The following is a 16,737-nucleotide window of genomic DNA, read 5'->3' as shown; positions in this document are numbered from 1 at the left end:
ATTGTAACGGTTTAGGACTGCGTAACATGCAGTCCTAAATCTTGATAATAATTTGTGGGTTATATAATAACTACAACAAATAAAAGCAACAAACACGTCAGGTATACAAAAGTGTTTTATTTAAAAAAAAACTTTTTACTCAAAATATAAAAAAAGTATAGTCTAACTCATTCTTTTTGTGTCTCTTACATGTTACATATATGATGGTTTACTGAGACAAAAGACTGCTGATCACGTGACTTCATTGTAAAAGTCAATAAAATATTTGATTTTTCTATTAGAAAATATTATTTTGATTTTTTTTTTACATACAAAAATGAACTAAATAATTTGATTTTTTATGTAGGATTCTATTAACAAAGAATTTTCTATCTTTTAAACATAGAGCCGAAGAAATCAAGCAGCACAACGAACAGTGATGATGTCAACCTGTCCTTTGTCATTTGACTAAGGTGACCTCTTGAAGGTCTACACCATATTCAGACCTCTACTCCTGGTATTGAAAAAGCAATACAGATTTAATGTTAATTCTAATGAATGAACAGGAACAAAAAAATACTGTTGTGTTCTCCCTCATTTCCATCTCTTGCCTCTGTGATTCTCTCTGGGTCTCTGTTGGAAGACAATGTTTGTTTAATGTAGTGTCGCCATGGTTACCTGTCTACCACATTGAGGCACTGCCGTTAATCATCAACCTGATCACACTGACCAAGACGCATACAAAAACACCAGCAAGACTGTAGATGCATCCAATCAGTGGAACACTTGAAGTAAACTAAAAAGGAAACGTAAACAGACAGAAGTGTGCATTTATCACCCACTCTGGTCTGGCTTTTCAAATGGGACACTAAAAACAGAAATGCAAAGATAACGTCTTACAAGTTCTGTTCCTTACCCACCCATAGTTCTCCTTATGAGTCTGCTAAATCTCTTTTGGTTGACATGACAACAGACAGGCAATGTCGTGCCTCCTGTTCTGATGACATCACCACAGGCGCCAAGCCAGACCCTGAAAAAGCGTCTATATCACCTCTTTCTCTTTCTCTGGGACATATCGATCTGGAATACAAATCACAGAGGCAGCGAAGGAGACACTGGTGAAAAAGGTGACAAGGGGTTATGAGAAAAGAAGTGAAGCAGAAGAGAGGAGTGGAATGCAGGAGAAAAAGAGGGAGAAAGACAAATAGCCTCACTTATATCCAAACTGTCGCCACACCCACTTTCTGTCCACAGTTTCTGGAATGATTGTGTACTATTTAGTCTTACAGATCCTAAAGATGTAAAGGATCTTAAAAATCCTAAAGATGTTTCTTTATTGTTAAATATTTGACGGACTGATAAAGTAAGTTTGTTTTTCTTGCAAAAGCCTGTATTTATACAGAAAAGGAAAAATCTAGCTTAGAAAACACAATCCAATTAGTAGTGTTACACCTACTGTAACTATGATAAATATATGTAAAGTTCAAAGTTAAAGCTGTTTTAAGTTTCTTTAAAACTATAGATATATATATATATAGAGAGAGAGAGAGGGAGAGAGAGTGAGGCTGTTTTTCAGTAAAGGGACCAGGACGACTGATCCGTGTAAAGGAAAGAATGAATGGGACCATGTATCATGATATTTTATGTTAAAACCTCCTTCCATCAGCAAAGGTGCATTGAAGATGAAACATGGCTAGTACGGTGGCCGACAGGGCTCACACTACATACAAAAGAAAAAAAAGCAACAGCATTATCCTGAGCACAACAAAATTACCCGCAACACAACGACATAACCACAGCAATAGCATGAACCTCAGCACAATGGAAATGAAGACTTTTTTTTTCTACCGGTGGGAAAAAAGTCCTAATTATCGATCGATCCTTTTAAAAAAGCATTTTTACTCCGAGTCACATTTTCCTTCCTAAAATGTTGAGTACGTTTTCATGTCTTGTTGCTTTTATCTAAAGCTCAGATGGAAAATGTTCATTTTTGAAAAAGGGTTGACATCCTCATCAACCCTCTTAGACAAAAGCCTACAAGTCTTATTCTCTTCTCAAAAAGATTTGGCACATTTTTTGGTACCCTGTCAACCAAGACGGTGAAGAAAAAGCGTCTTTTCTTCGATTTAGGGTCAGGTAAACTGCATGCAAAACCTTTTTTTTTCCAACCAGCAGTGTTAACTAAGACGAAAACTTGTAACTGTTAAAAATCTCCCCTTTTTGTGGACCTTATTAAACATGTGGCTCTACTGCAAATGGAAACACATGGTAAAAGGAGTCTAGCAACAAGCCTGTTTTAGCCATTATAACTCTAGAGTGTGAAAATGAGTCTAGTCTTTTGGGAAGTGGACTGCTCTGTACAGAAGTATTTTCTCTCCCACACACACACACTTATATGAATATACAGTGGGGTCTTTGGGGAAGTGGTCCATGGAGCACACACATCAAGACTGGCCTAGATAGGCAGGATGGCATGGGACACACACACATCAGCCTTTTCTTCATGCGCTCAGACAGTCAAGGACACTTTCATGGCCTATATAGTTGGGTCATTTCATTCCAGGACACTTCAGTTTTGTCTGAGTTTAAGAGTGATTTTAGGGGAAAAGAGAAATTAAATGCATTTAGAAAAAAAAATCCAATTTGGACTGTCTATTGCTTTCAGAACCATTTCAGTTTTTAAGCAGTAAAATAACGACTCTGATAGTTTGTGTTTTTAACATGATCTTGTGACATTTTTCTCATGATGAAGGACATATGTCAAGAAAATTAAGCTCAGTTCTTTACTCAAATCATTCTAAATCAGGAGCAGACAAAAAAAGCAGTTGAAAAAGAGCTTATTTGTGATCTGAAAAATACAATGGGAGGGCCAGAAGCTCTCTGCTCTTCATAAACAGAGAGCTCTCTGCAACAAAGAGGGGAAGAGGGGCGTGGATCCTCCACCCCAGCCGCCCACAATTTAAAGGCGAATGTCTGATGAACTACTGCTGCTCTGCAGAAACTATGTCCTAGAAAACAACCTTTTTTTTTTTAATTCGGCCAAAAACTGCATAATCATAATTAAAAGAATACTAGGAATGCTTTGAAAATGTATAAAAAGAGGAACTGAGTGGGACTTTAACGGCTAACATTTAAAAAAAGTCAACGTTTGAGGAGCTTGAAAGCCACATTACAGAAAAAAATTCTTCCAAATTGTTTTTAATCAAACCTCCAGCATATTGATCAAAGGAATATTTTAATATATTGTCCACCAAAGCATTAGTCTATTTGTTACAAAAAATAATGGAAAACACAATTTTCTAATAGTTTAACTAACTAAAAGGAGAAATGGCAACACAAAGTCACAATTACTTCGACTGCTGCTCTGAAAGGAAGAAAATCTGAGCTTGTGGTCTTTGCCATGAGTGATCAGAAAGTTGAACATCTGCATCAGTCAAGCTGTGAGCCAATTCTGTTCTTTCTTAGGGAATTTGCAATTATGTGCATTAGGGCCTGGTGCAAGTGCCAAATGTCATAATCACAAACACCTGATGTCTCTTTGCTCTCTCCATTTATGGTCATTTTAAAAACACATTTTCTTGTTAGTAAAAATGTGTCTTTTGTTGTATCTATTTCAGCCAAGGTCATAACACCAACAAATGCTTTACGGGGAAACTGATTATTTTCTGCTCATTCTCTATGTACCAGAGAAAACAAAGCCTTCCTAAATATAGAGACATCTGTGTCCTAAAGCAGTGATCAGCTTTGATTTCCACTAATCGCGTTTATTTCAAATGCAGGTAGCAGCATGTGGAGCAACAAAGAGCCATAAATTAAATTAAAAATATGTTTTTGCCATAAATATCTTAACAAATCAAAACTCCATCTGTAAACATTAAAAGCAAAATAGTATAAATGTAACAGTTAGTCCAAGTTTCTAGTGATATCTTTCGGCAACAGCTTTACATGAAACAAGATGGCATCCTTGGACCAGCTGCCCTCTCCTCGTTTTTCATTCATGCTACAGTGTTACTTAACCTTTTCAGTCTGCCTGTGTGGCTGCATAAAAGGGAAAGTAACAAGACAGTGCCTTGTGCCCGAGGCAACACAACAGGTTTTTGTAGCCTATTTGCCAAAAGAGAGGATCTGAAAGCTTGTGCCCAAAACAAACCGAACAAAATATTTCCAAAAATCCACATTTACCCACAGCCAAAAGGCAGAGAAGGGCATTTATACTAACTAAAGATTAATTGCATCAAAATATTCTTCTTTTAAAGTGTCTTGTCTGGATGCCGTCCTCCAGCAGGGTGGCACTTGCAGCCCAGTTTGTGATTATATACTCATCTGTAACGTATCCACCCATGCAGGTCAATATGTTAAAACTACAACAGGCATACCCAACAAGACCACCAAAAAGAGTTGGAGGCATTGTTGCAGAGAATTTGGAGGGTCACTAATGTTCTCCACCTTACTTCTTTCTGTCACTTTGCTCCTCTATTTTACTCTTTCTATTCACTGAAATTAGCCTCATGAAAAATGTATTGCAACTTAATGGTAGGTCACATGTCTGGTGAATTTTGAAGTTTCTTGAAGTAGAATATGCATGGAGAAGTGTGTGAACTGTGGCACTGTGCATCATACTTGTCACTGAGAGCAGGGGTTTCAATTATTGATACTCTAGAGCTAGAACATGAAGATATTGATGCAAAAAAGATGGACATGGAAATGGAAGGATCGATATTTTTTTTCTAAGGTGTAAAACACGAAAATATATTTTCTAAACAGTAATAAAATATATGTATGTATGCTTTGTAATTCTAACTTCTAGCCCATCAAGACGACTTTTGTTGTGAATTTGGGCTATACAAATAAAATTGAATTGAATTGAATTGAACTATCATTTAGAACTGACTGGGTTTCTTACTGTACCTTGTGTTTGTTCATAAAATGTACAACCAGTTGTAAAAACTAACTACTATGGATTGTTCACAACTTTTCTGGCTGTTTCAGCTATATTTGCAATCCAAAGACAGACTTGCAGTTTTTCATAATTAAATACAAGCTAGTAGATGAAGCGATGAGTATTTTGACGATGGTCAATACAATTTATCATTCAACTTTAGATGAGATGCAGTAAGTTTAAGAAAAATGTGCATACCCCCATCTGCTTTCTCCTGAGACCCGGCCCACTGATATATGTCCTTTATGATGGACATTTTGTTTACCTTCCACATCCTATAGAACTCTGTAGAGGACATCCTGGGTTTTCCAGTGATGTGTCATGTGATGATTTTGCATGCAGGGAACTTTGCTTTTTTCTTTTACCATGATGGCTTCCATACCAGCAACCTCATTCTATGGAAAGATGAAAGGTAAGTAAAATATGCTGTATATATTGTTTTTTTACCATGATATTTATATACATTCTTGGTTATAAACATGTTAGGAACAATATTTTTATAGCTGAAAACAGTTTCATGTTTTGCAATGGCAACTGTAGTGGACACCAGGACCATTTTAATGTATTTAATGGCTGCACAATATTTTAGGAGAAAGAAGTGAAGCAGAGAAGATTCTCTACCAGATAGCAGAGGAGATTCAGACTTGGTGCTTTTGGATAAGGAAAAGGTGAGGAGGATGAGATTTAGCCCATGATAGGTTCAGATGATGATGAAGATGAAGAAGATGATGATTCAGGAGAATCTGATGAGTCAGAGAAGGAGCAGCAAAGTCTTCGTGCTTTGTGGGCCAGGACTAACTTGTGTGTTTTATTAGTTTCAGGCTAATGTCTTACTTTTTATGACCATCTTAGAACATTGTAGTATTTGTACTATGTGCAAGTGCTGTAAATGGAAAACAAAAATAACTGTTATATTTTTTTATTAACTTAATTTCTTTGTTTCTTTAACATCCATCATAACAGGTGGACACCTGTGCTACCTGGATGGCCTGCCCATCAAGTTGACCCCAAAGTTTGTAAATACTGGAGAGTACTTTTCACAGTACATCGATGACAACAATTTTAAAGGATCTGGTAGCATTTACAAATAAAAGACAGCTGCAAACAACAGGAGTGTCACTGAAAACTACTGCCCAAGAAATTACGATTTTCTTTGGCATATCAGTACACTTGGGTTGCCTTGGCTATCCCAGAGTCAAAAGGTTTTGGGCTAAAAAGACTAAAGTGCCAGTTATTAGCAGGAAAATGACAAGGGATAGGTTTTAGAAACTGGGGAGCTCACTTAAGATTGTAAATGACCTGGATATAGTTAAAGAGGCAAAGGAGTCAGATATTCTTAGGAGATTCAGACCATTGCTTGACCATGTGAGGAAAGGTAGTGTCAGCCTTTAGATCAAATTAAACTTTATTTATTAGGTCAAGTGGAATTGTCACTTCCAAGGAGTGACAAGGAGTGCATTAATGAGCAAATTATTCCGTTCACAGGCTGCTGCCCAGTAGGTTCATTTGATGACAGCAGTGAAGACAGTGAGGAAAAGTACCAGCCACCAACCAAAACAAGGACCCCACAACCAGAGCCATCTGTATGTAGGCTGGGAGCCATAGATGATGGACAGCAAACATGCAGAAACATGCAGGAACAAGGGCTGTAATGACAAGACATGCATTAGGTGCACCAAATATAAGATGTTCCTCTGTATGACCAAAAGGAAAACATGCTTCAAGGATTATCACCGTGAAATTATCCAGAGGAAGAAGAAAAGAAGAACTGCTATGTTCTGTGCCTTATAGATCACTGTAGAGCTGAATGCATGCTTTACATTACATTGTAATGTCTTATTACACACATTTTGTTCTTGGAGACAAGTCACAAGTTTAATTTTTTGAAATTGAAATTGTAAGGTGTTTTTTAGACCATAAATAGATTGGAAATTACACAAAAACAGAAATTATAAGAGACTTTTTTCCATGGTTCTCAATATAACAGTGGCATCCATAGTTTGGTTCAAACAGTCACATTTATGTTCCAGCATGTTTGGGCAGATTACATGAAATTTCTAAAGATGTTTTTCTTTGTTCTTTTTTTTTTTCCTCAAATGCCAAAGCACAGAAAACACAAGAATGTGAATTTACAACGTTTAACCTTAGAGACCAATTACTTTACCATTTCTACATTTCTGGTGCCTTTGATCATAGAATGTACAATCCATCTACAGTCTGTTCCCAACGAATCCTTTTTGGGATTACGGGGTTGATGGAGCCAACCCAGGTACTACAATTTGGAGATACCAAATACTATTTTCTCTTTTTGCATACTTAAGGGAAACCTACATTTATAAAGCACTGACTAATCTTGTCAAATCTTTGACTTTTTTTTATCCCTTTTTAGGTGTGACTCTGAAAGAGAAAAGTGACGTATTTCCAGTGAAGATGATATGATAATTGATTTAAAGTGTGGTAACAGAGAGGAGTTTGTTTGTTTATGCTGGTGGGTAAAATGTCTGAAAAAACTAGAAACCACAACCTCGATGATGCAGATTATATGAGAGGGATGGTCAGTACTTAGTCATGAATATTTGATGTGACAGGCAATCCTCTGAAAGCAAGTTTTTAGAGCCTTTATGGCCTAATGAATTTGTGAATCATGCTTTCGTAATAGATATTTCAGTAAATGACTTTAAAAGTAAAAAATGTACTTTATTTGTTGAGAAGTTCAAACAAATCCAGGACTCTCTGACGAACTTCATTTAGATTAGCTTTATTTCCAGACATTGACATTTTCTGACTTAAAGCACCCATTTGATCCAACACTTTTCTCCTTAAGAAAGTACTTCAGAGTGATGAATGAAGGGCATCTTCAGACAAATCGACTTGTGTCGAGCTTGTTGACTGCTATCAGCACTAAACAAAGGAGCCTCAGAGTGTTAGTTTATGGTTGTGCAGGTTTGTAGCATCTCCATCACAAACACTGAACTTCTTTCTTGTCCTAGCACACTAATTTAAAAGTTTTATCTTTTTCCAGAAATAAGTCTTTCACCCTCCATGTATAGTAGTCACACCCTAAAAAACACCTACAGCCACAGATAAATAGTTTGTTTTGGTGTTTTGAGAAGTTAGCCCACTCCTTAAATTCCAAGCAGAGCTGTAAATAAAGCTCACCTTGGCCTAAGGGTATGGGTCAAAAGTAAGAGCAAATTAGTGATAAGTTCCTTGACTTTTTATGTATCCATTTTGTTTCCATTTAGATTGTAACTAGAACATTCCTTCTGGTTAAGTTCATTGGTTAGTTTGATTCATTTTGTAGGAATAAAAATGTATTTGATCTGCTCTGGACAGAACAGGGGAAACATGATCTGCCTGAAAACTTTCTGTTCACTAGTCCATGAAGCATGTTGTGACTCAGTGACTGTGTTGATGCAGAGAACAAAAGTTTTTAAAAAAAAGTGAAGGTGAACCCAATAAAGTGATCTAAACTATACATTTCAAGGTGGAAAAAAACACCCATAATGTAAATCCAGATAATCAAAAATATATAAAAATCATAGTTTGTTGTTAAATACAGTTATAAGTGGAAAGGTCTTTTTATCTCCTTTTACATTTTCTTTTATTTAAAGACCCACCACTCTGTTCATCTTTTGATGCGTTATAAAAGCGTTCCCAGTAATCTTTTAATTATAATTATGCCATTTTTAGCCAAAATCATCTAGGACATAGATTCTGTAGAGCAGCAGTGGTTCAAGAAATGCACCTCTTTGTTTGGACACAGAATAAGAATAAGCCCGCCACTTTCCCATCATATATCTATTTACAAGCTCTCCCGCTACCTTGCAGTTTCCAACAAACCCAACCTAACATTACCGGTGCAACAAATATGCCATGCAAAATTGGAGCTATCCAATTATAGGCCAATAGTATCTCAAACAAGGATAATGGCAATGTTCACGAATCTAGTCATCTACAATTGGATGCATCCAAACGGAGCAGAGGACGGTATTTGAGGCTTGCCCTTCCAAGATTTGTCAAACTGCATTTTTGCGTCTGCTCCTAATTCAATACATTATGAATTTAAAAAATACATAGAAACACAATTTAAGATTTATTTTCGTTTTATATGTCTTCCGTCATGAGAAAAATGCTACAAGAACATATTGAAAAAAACACCCAAAACATGATTTTCATCGGAGTGGAACCCACTGCAGAAACTATGTCCAAGAAAACAACACTAACTTTTTTTGTGGCTAAAAACAACATAATCATAATTGAAAGACCACTGGGAACGCTTTTAAGATAAATGATCAGCCAGAGACTTTAAACATGAATAAATCCTTATCTTGCAAATGGGCTTTTGATACTTTTTTATTCACAGTATTAGTCTTGCTTTGTGAATCAGGAAATAAAGAAAACATATAGTTTAAACATGAGTTTGGTTATTTTTCAGCCATGAAAACCTATTATCCATGATAGTTAATTGATTTCATTACATTTTTATACAAATGAGTAAAATAACAAAAGAATTGTAAATGTTTTCTGTACATTTGATTTACTTTCAAATAATTTAACATATTTGCTATGGAGTATAAAATGACTTGTTTTGCTTGATGAACTCATCTTAAAAAGATTTTTGTTTGTTGTATTTTACTTTTTTATAATGGATTTTGAATGAAAACCAATATGGTTTTAGAGGAAAACAGATCCACCTCATTGGATATCATTGACGCTGTGGAGGAAATCACAAATCCTCTGGACGAAAAGAAATATGCAGCTGGAATTTTCATTGACTTAAAAAAAAATTTGACACTCTCAATCATGACATCCTACTTGACAAACTGGAAGTATATGGGATAAGAGGACTAGCGCTAACTTGGGTCAAAAGCTAGCTAACGGGAAGAAAACAATTTGTCAAGATTGATGAATATACATCAGAAACCATAGAGATAAGTTGTGATGTCCCACACGGGTCAATTCTGGGCCCGCTGCTATTCAATAGATACATAAATGATATATTCAATGTTTTAAAGTTACTGTTTACTGAAATCATGAATGGATGTTTTCTGAAGATAGTCAATCATTACTAGGCACTGGATTTTGTTACTTGAAAGAATTTATCGGATCTGAACCCAATTACAAAAACTGTAAAACTATTAAATGAATTAACTATATAAATTAATTAACAAATGATATAAATTTGCTTCTCCCCACTACTTTTCAAGCCATAAATCAAGCTCTACTTGACTTTCGTTATTGATCACTGTATTTAATTAAGCAAATGTGATTAATGTGACTTTTTTGGTTGTTTTATTTTCTGCTTTTTTTTTATCTATGCATTTCAACATTTTTGTAATGAGATTGATAAATATGTGTAAATTCTTTACTGCTTTGAATACAACGCTTGATAAAAATCAATAAATCAAATCAAATCAAATCAATCAATTTTCTGTACAAGTAAGATCTCTTTTTTTGTAGAAGCTTAAAAGTTAAGTTGTTGCATGAAAAGTCAACTTTAGCTTTTATAAACAATAAAGAATCCTCAATTGTTATTAGACAAATGTATGATTTATCCACTTTGTGTTCTACAGTGTTTTGCGTGTTCATCTTAGTATGAATTCCCCATAGGGAAAATAAATGGTGTTTAGTATCTTGCTTTTCTGTGGTTACATCTACTCCAAATGCTAAAGACTATTACAGTAAAAGCAAGAAGATTGACTAATTAATTCATAGAGGAGGGGAAATGTATGAGAGAACATTAGATGGCTAGTTGAGTGAGAGGCTGTTTGAAGGATTAGTGAGAGCTGGGAGCTGAACTAAACTGAATACCAGGAAAATATAGAACTAAAAGAGGGCAGATACACTGGAGAATGTGTATAGATAACATGAATAATCTACACCTTTTTGTCCTCGTCTCCCTTGATTCCTCAGGCTGTTACTTTAAGGAAGCATAAACACTCTTGCGCACAGCTGGCGAGCTGCGATTACTGAATATGGAAGCAGGAATATTATTCAGCTTCTAAACACACGTGGAGCAAACCTGAGGGAAACTGTGTCATATGGACCAAAGACAGGTCTGATAAGATCCAGGCTTGTTTGTTAATGAAGCTATATTGGTTTGGCTTCGGAGCACAAGGGACAACACAGAGTAAGGCCAAGTGCTGTAATTTAAAATCTACGTATATCCAGTAACATGGCTTTCATGCCATGTTCACACCAAGTCAGAAACACGCGTTCAAGTTACCACTTACAATTTAAAGTCTGTGTAAACGCACATATATGTGCGTTTGGGACTTGGATAGGGACTTGGAAATTAAATTAATAATTGGTTTGTACCTAACTTGATATATATGACATGACGCCAAGTCTTTCATTTATCAGAATAGAGCTTTGAAAGAAAAAGTCGGAAGCAAGATTTGCAAGATATGCACCACTTTGACATTTTGCACCAAACCTCCTCCACCTGATACATGCATTAGTATCAGGAATTGACAGATCAGTGTGAACACCGTATGCTAAAAGGACATTCAAGAATGCCCATTTACAGTGTTATTGAACACGCATACCATTGCCCAGTGTGTATGTAATATTAGACTTACGAATTGCTTCACTACCTCTCTGGCTCATGTCTACTACCCCAATTGTAGTGTATATTGAAGCTGTAGCAGCGTTCGAAAGTTTTTTAAGGAGGTCCCGTAGAGATTTAGGGGTTGCTATCACTCCGCCGGTAGAGTGATTTGCGTTGCACTTGTGTGTGAAGGAAAAAAGTATTTCTTTATGAGTGTTCTCTGAAGCACAAACGTTTAGATTTAAATGTAAAAAAATTAGTTTTTGCAAGACTTTCTAAAGTTACCGTATAAAACCGATGTGTATTTCAAAGGGCTGGCAGCTACGCGCTAACATAAATGAATGGCAATGTCATCAAGCGGTTGTAATATCCTAATTTGAAGACACTATTTTTATTTTTTCCGTATTTCTCTACTTGGAGCAATAAATGTAGGGGTAGGGAGAAGCCGAGAATTAGGGAAACAATTTGGATTTGGCCTTGTACAGCTGATTTTTTTTATAAATTTTTAATGTTAAATTTTAATTGTTTTCCCTGGTTTTCTGTTAGTCTAGTTCCCCATTCAGGGTTTAAAATAGTAGGAGTTGGTATATTTGGGAAAAAAGAAAAAAAGTCCACCATCTAAGCAGCTCCAGCACAGTTTGGCTTTCCTCAGCATTTCTTATTCTGGAAGTTCCATAAGGGCAACAATCTGAGATTATCAAACAAAGAGGAAGAAAAGAGCCAATAATAATTTGAGAGAGGAAGAGAAAATTCAAATGGATGATCCTACAGGTCTCAGATCAATAAAAATGTGTGACTGTGAGGGCTTTCAATGGGCAAGACACATGTCCAAACACACAAATACACAAAGTGAGTCAAATATGCAGGGATGAGGCTTATTTTGAACACAGTACTGCGGGTGTTAGCCTACTGTCCCACCAAAAATGAAGACTGAGCCCTGATAGCGCCAACAACAAAGCACAGCCTCTGGATAGATTTCCTATACCCAAACGGAAGCTGGACCAAAACAAAGTCATAGATAATCCTCCCTCTTTTGCCTCCTTTTGTGCTCCATCACCTCCCTCTTTCTCCTTGTGCCTTTACTCCTGTCACTCAATCGCTTCTGCTCTTTCCCACCATTTCTTTCTTTTCCTCTCTCAGGATGCCTCTATCTCCCCACATTTATCCCTGCTTTTCTCCCAGTCTGTTTGTTTTTTGGCTCAGTTCTATCTTTTTCCTCTGTCCTCATCACTTGCTCAATTCTACTCCTCTTTGTGTGCTCTTTTCAAAAATCTATTTTACTTTAGTGCTACTCTCTTGTTTCTCTCCATTCTTGAATGTTTTTTCCCCACATTTTTGGAAAATTAAAACTTTATTTATAAATATCAATATTGAAAAAAAGGATTTTGGTGTTTCTGATAGGTGATGGAGAAGTGGATCTATGGAGCAGAAGATCCACCATTGGAACATGTATGATGACTTTGACAGGAAAAAATCCCAACAAAACAAAAACCCAAAGTTGGCTTCTGATGGGAAATTCTGAAAAGCAAACAGAAGAAAACTACTAAATTTACAAAATTTTCATTTCTTCCTTAAAAGAACTGTCTAATGCAAAAGTCTAAATTCAACACCAGCACAGAAAAATTTATTTACCTCTGAGCAGTTTTTGCAGTTAAAGTAAAGCATTTTTCGTTCCCTTCTTTAAAACAACTTCTCAATACTGGCTATAAAATGCTGTGCATTTAAAGCAGGAGAGGACTTGAGTATTTGTAGCTTGTTGGCCAATTAAAAACTCAAACAGACATAGAGCCCTCTTTTAGAAGAAGCCTCTTTGCCAATAGTATGAATTATTAAAGATAATGACATCCTCTGTAAAATAAAAAAAAGAAACTATCACTGAAAATAGGTCTGAGTCTCTTAGGTTTTCTGTGATTTCTGCATGAGTAAAAACAACACATGAAAAATGGATGTTAAGACAAACACAATTCTTTTGTCTTGCACGAAAAATTTGGGAGTAACAGTCTATGGAGCTGTCAAAACCCATAAAGAAATGTAAATGTATATACCGTATAATTTGTTCCTTACCTTATCTTCAAAATCTCAGATAGACTTTGATGACTTTTCTGAAAAACTACTTCAATGTATTACGATCATGCATGATTACAGTTGTTGTAAAGATTTTGATTTATACATTGTTTTCATTTCCATCTATTCATCCATTTTCTCACAGGCTTAATCCCCTTTCAGTCACAGGGTGGCTGGAGCCTATCCCAGCCACAGTTGAAAAAAGGCAGGTCACACCCTGGATAGTTCACAAATCTATCATGGGACAACACAAGCACGCAGCCACACTCACTCACATTCACACCTAAAGTCACTAAATGAAATATGATGCATATTTTTAAACTACGGGAAGAAGCTAGAGCGACTGTTGTCGTGTCATTTTACCAAAACCCAAACAGAGGTGCATGTTTGTATTGGTCCTACCAAGGCTGTCAGTTTCAAATAAAAAAAAATTCAATTCGGACTGTGACAGAGGGGAAAAAATGCATTAATTATTGATAGATGGGTTCTTAAATACCCAAAATGTATTCTAGTTTACATCAGGCATGTCAAATGAAGTTTTTACCCCATGTGGTTTCTAATTAAAACAAATCTGTAAGCAATGCTGTGCAGGACATTGACTAATTAAATAAAACTACACCTTTCAAACCCTCAATTGAAGGATTTCTGTAAGCAACACAGCCATTAATCTTGGTTTTTTAGCATAATTTATTTTTTATATATTCTATTAAAAATATTCAAGTGTTTGACACACCTACAGTGTGTTTTAGTTTTAGGCCCTGTCCAGTAGCTGAGCTAAAATAAAACTAAAGACATATGTAGTATTTACAACAGCTCTCGAATTCAGAGTGATGCAATCATTGAGCCTGTCAAGTCATTTGAGTGAGTTAAGCTAGCAGGTGTCCTGCACCCCAGGTGACCTTCAGAAATCAATTACCATGCCTAACGGAGGCACCTGTGGCACAATGCCCACAGAGAAAATTACTCGCTGATTGCACTGGTGCTGCAAAAGCGCATGTGTGTGCAAAAGGGAGAGATTCTTTCCCCTACATACAATAACATGGGGTTTCGTGAGATTTTGCTCCAATCTGTAATGTGCAGAAGGCAATAACAAGTCTGGATGTCTCTGTGTCAGGAAACATTCAGTTTCATGGCTGCTTGAGAGGCTTGCAGATGTAGTACAGCTGGTTTATAGTGAGAATATTAAGATTCAGTCCAACTGTGTGCATCATAAATCACAGAGCAGATGTAAAGCTGGGATCTAAGTGACAATGGACAGAATGTCGAGCACCAGCGCAAAAAAAGCTTAGGAAGTGTAACACAGAGCTACAAGATATAAAGATACCCTCTACTTCTTGTGTGTTTCCTTTTCAATTCAAACTCAAATTGTTTTTTTTCGTTGTCAGCTGAAGATTAGGGTCAGATACAAAGAAGCATCTTTAATCATTTTTGGGTCTGTATATCTTTAGCCAAATTGTTGTGAATCAGAAGCAGACAAAAAACGCCATTGGAAAAAAACTTGTAACAATGACATAAGTGCTCAAATCGGTGGGCCTCAAGCTCCCTGCTCTGCTCCATTCTGATGCACCCACCTGCAGACAAATAGATCCTCAAAACTGTACGGCTGTAAATATATCCAACATTGTTCGCCAATTTGGTTGCACCTTTAAAGTTGTGTTGGGCTTGTGAGGAGCTGTAAACTAGTAGGAGAGCATTTAAACAGATGGATGTTGGGAAATGAGGATAGGCTTACTATGCACCAACAGTTCCATCCACAACTCAGAGAGGAATTTATAAAGAAATACTGCTGCCCTGCAGAAGCTATGTCATAGAAAATAACACAGGTTTTTAGATTTTGGCTAAAAACAATATAATCATAATAGAAAGACCACAAGAACGCTTTTAAAATAGATAAAAAGATCATGGAGTGGGACTTTAAAGAATCCTAAATTGACTTTTTACTATACTTATGTCCATTTACCTTTCACTAATTTGTCTATAAATTCGAAGACAATATTAAAAAATAGAAATGTAATTACTTTGTTTATATCAATTTTTCCATATTTTTCCTATCATATTTTACAGGCTATTTGGGATTTGGACATTGAGGGAATCAATGCAAAATACAAATAATATTTTAGAGCAAAAGCTGATTCTTTACAATGTCAGCATCCATCATGCATCCATAACTGTCAATAGACCAATAATGGCTGAACTGTCCATGGTGCTGAAAATATCACATGGCTGCTGCAAATTTAATAAAAGGTCCAGAAGTGACAGAGCTTAAATTGTTTCAATAAAACCTAAGATGTTGAAGGTCTCATCAAGATTTCTTTTCTTTTTTCTTATCTCTGGGAAAATTAATTTGTGGAAAAGGTTGACGCCAGGTTTCACTTTGATTTTACAACTCATTAATCAATCCTCATCTGTGCTGTGATCTTATAGAGCAGCCTACTTTCCACGGTGATAGCTGAATTCATTTGCTAGACTTTTTGGAGGGCATGAAGCACAGCAACAGCTGTTAGTTCAAAATGGTGTTGAACATCTCCAAGTTAAGCTATAAAACTATTGTCTTAAGAAACTTTTTTAAAGATGAGACATGTCAACCTGGTAAAATAAGTCTATCTGTGTTATAACTTTTTCTATGATTTTTTTTAAGTTACTTGTTTCTCTCATATAAAGGATTTGTGATGAGGAAGGTAAAATTTTCGTGTGGACCCAGGAGAATTGCTGAAGTGTAAAATAAAGATGACAGGGGCATCCAAAAGATGGAATGCAGCTGTAAAAAATAGTTTTACATATATGCTTAAAAAGCACAAAAATGGAGGGTAAGAAAAACACAAACTGAACCAAAATAAGCAGAAAACTAAAAAATCAACTATAATATGCAAGAGGGACCTGATTTATTAACGAAATCAGGAGTATGGAAGATGTACGTGCATGAGGCCTGTGAATATATATACTTTATTGACGAATACATGTACTATATTGACATTTGTCCGACCCTGACAGGTAAGGGTAACATCTAGATAATGGAAGCTGATTTTTTTAACTTCGTGGGGAAAAGCAGCTTGTCCTCCACTAGTTTAGAGAGAAGCATGAACCTGACAGCTGTTCCTTCAGGTAACACTGAAAACAGCAGTTGCTCCTCGTTGCAAACTGCTGGTGCCACGCTGCGACACAGATGCACGTCCAAGCGCACGCACATCCACCTACATACACG

General features: G+C 36.2%; 1 protein-coding gene across 5 annotated transcripts in view; it reads right to left on the bottom strand.

The window, feature by feature from the left end:
- The window catches only part of LOC101173517 (voltage-dependent L-type calcium channel subunit alpha-1C), a 197,723-nt gene that overhangs the window by 167,013 nt on the left and 13,973 nt on the right, over positions 1 to 16,737 (bottom strand). The window lies entirely within an intron of this gene.

Source organism: Oryzias latipes, chromosome 23, assembly GCF_002234675.1.
Source record: "Oryzias latipes chromosome 23, ASM223467v1".
NCBI classification, from domain to species: Eukaryota; Metazoa; Chordata; class Actinopteri; order Beloniformes; family Adrianichthyidae; genus Oryzias; species Oryzias latipes.
Note: the sequence above shows the minus strand (reverse complement) of the source record. Positions and strands in the feature narration are given on the sequence as shown.